This window comes from Impatiens glandulifera, chromosome 1 (genome assembly GCF_907164915.1).
Source record: "Impatiens glandulifera chromosome 1, dImpGla2.1, whole genome shotgun sequence".
NCBI classification, from domain to species: Eukaryota; Viridiplantae; Streptophyta; class Magnoliopsida; order Ericales; family Balsaminaceae; genus Impatiens; species Impatiens glandulifera.
The window spans coordinates 103,713,358-103,715,977 of record NC_061862.1 but is presented as its reverse complement, the minus strand read 5'-3'; the positions used below and the strand labels follow the sequence as shown (position 1 = coordinate 103,715,977).

At 39.9% G+C, this 2,620-nt stretch overlaps 1 pseudogene; it reads right to left on the bottom strand.

The window, feature by feature from the left end:
• Positions 1 to 1,581: 1,581 nt before the first annotated feature.
• On the bottom strand, positions 1,582 to 2,151 carry LOC124939056 (annotated as a pseudogene).
• Positions 2,152 to 2,620: the final 469 nt, after the last annotated feature.

Here is a 2,620-nt window from a genome sequence, read left to right as displayed (position 1 = left end):
CACATGGGGTAGAGCGTGGAAAAAGTTTATGAATTGTTGTGGATGGAAATAAAGGGTAACACAAACACCCAAACACGCGTAAATGGTCATATGTTGGATCTTTGCGGTATAAACGTTGTAACGGAGTAACGTATGTCATGTGTTTATGCGGAAGAATATTTAGGAGGTACGTGGCCATTTCGAGAGAATGGTGCCAAAATGAGGTCGGTATCTTGGCATGAGTGAGTAAAGTACGAATCATATTATTGATAGTACGAAACTGTCTATCAGCTTTGCCGTTCTGAGACGAAGTGTGAGGACATAAGAAGCGAAAATTCATCCCATGCGTGGACGCAAATTCCCTCCCATTATCACATTGAAATGATTTTATATCTCTCTCAAATTGGGTTTTGACGAGTGTCCGAAATTACAAGAAAACACTAAACACTTGGGATTTATGAGATAAAGGAAAAGTCCACAAAAACGACGAAAAATCATCAAGAAACAAAACATAATATTTATGGCCCATAGAATTTAATACATGAGACATCCATACATCACTATGAATAATGTCCCACGGTAATAAAGAAGTCGAAGTAGAAGCCTTAAAAGGTTAACGAACATGTTTTCCCAATGAACACGAAGGATAAATATGAGAAACATGTTGTTTATTACAATGAATTAATTTATTTAATCTAAGAGATTTAAAACTAGAGTTTCCAGGATGACCTAGGCGATTATGCCACAAAGATGGCGACAAAGCAACAAAAACAGACGACGACACATGTCTCCCATTTGTGACTGGATATAGATCTCCCCGACTGTTACATCTCATTAGACGTGTCCCCGTCCGAAAATCCTTAACAGAAAACCCAAAAGGATCAAACTCAACCGACACAGAATTATCCGTAGTGAATTTATGAATAAAAACTAGATTTCTAACAAGAGCAGGAGCATGTAGAACATTATTCAAGGTAAGTTTAGGATTCGAAGAAGAAATAGTAGTATGCCCAATACCCGAAACCGTAATCGTATTACCATTACCTACAAGAATATCATGTTTAATGCCTAAATTGAAATAAGATGAGAGAGTACCTTGTTGAGATGTCATGTGGGACGTCGCACCAGTGTCCATATACCATGTCGGATCAGGAGAGGTAATACCAAGGGTATACATAGCCGCTTCAATATTCGTCAGGGTTGGTGGAGACTAAGCCATGTATGCTTGTGGACGCGGGCCATAGAGACCCGACTTTTGTTGTGGTGTCGACGGACGAGGGCTAGAAGGAGGTCTCTTCCATTGAGTAGTTGGATACGGGCATGGAGGAGAAACCCATGGCCACTACCAAGGCAATGATGGTGGTCCTAAATGACCAGCCCATTGTTGCGGCCAAGGAGAAGGAGGATGAGTTTGGACTTGGTAATGGGACTGCCCTAATCGACCCCCATTACGAGAGCCCTTCTTCTTTGGTTTCTGCCGAGATACAGAAGATGACATACGTTGTGACCCATTCGTCCCAAACATATCGGAGACAAGAGCTACACCCGACATCGGTGCTGAACTAGAGGCCACCCGCTTCGCCAAGCCAGATTCCTTCAAAATCACGCTTGGTAGAACTGAGGCAAAGGATCACTCTGCCAGAGTAACGTTGCCATCCCATTGTACGCCTCCGCAAGGCCTACGACCAACTGCAATACGAGGATGTCGTTCGAGACCGGGCTACCGACGCCCTTCAACTAATCTACCAGGACTTTGAGACGTTGACAATAAGCCGAGACCCTAGGAAAATCTTCCATGATTGTGGTGGAAAACTCTTGCTCAAGGGAAACCGCACGAGAATGACGGTTATCTTGAAAAATCCCACGTAGCCGTGTCCAGGCTTGCTCGGCTGTAGAGTCTGGTTCCAAGATCGTGTGAAGAAGATCCTATGAGATTGTGGCGACGGTGGCATCGAGAGTTATCCACATATCTTTCTCTTCATCCATCGATGGCGACGGTAGAACAAGGACCGACGGGATGATGTGATGAAGGACCCGATGAGAACGAGCATGGATCTTGAACAACTCCGCCCATGTCGTGTATTGAACGTTTTCCAACTCAAGAACAATAGAGAATGATTCTTGATGTTGGAAACGGCAAGGGATCGGTGAAATCCTTGTTTTACTCGCCATCGGAAAAGAAAAGTGATTGAAAAAAAGATGAACGTAAAAGAGTAAATAGACCGTTAAACTAGGGCGCAGCGAAAAAAAAACCTAAGCTCTTATACAAGATCAATATAAAAGTTTTCAACAATTGACCTTTGAATGATTAGTACTACAAGTTAAAAAGATTTATTTATTAAACATAACCTGAATCTATGTGTATGAAAGTCTTCAAACAATGATTTTTAAATTATTAATAAAATACTCTAACCAACTAAATTAAAATTATCTGTTAAACATATTTATATGGCTAAAGAATGTAGTTTTGTAAGACATAAACATGTAATACATGAAATAATAATTATTTTTACTTTAATAAATGTGACTTTAACAACTTATACCATAAATGAACTCCACTATAAAGAATTTAAATTTTGAAATTCAATATAATTATATTTTATTATTATACATGTAAAATAATAAATCATTACTTTATCGG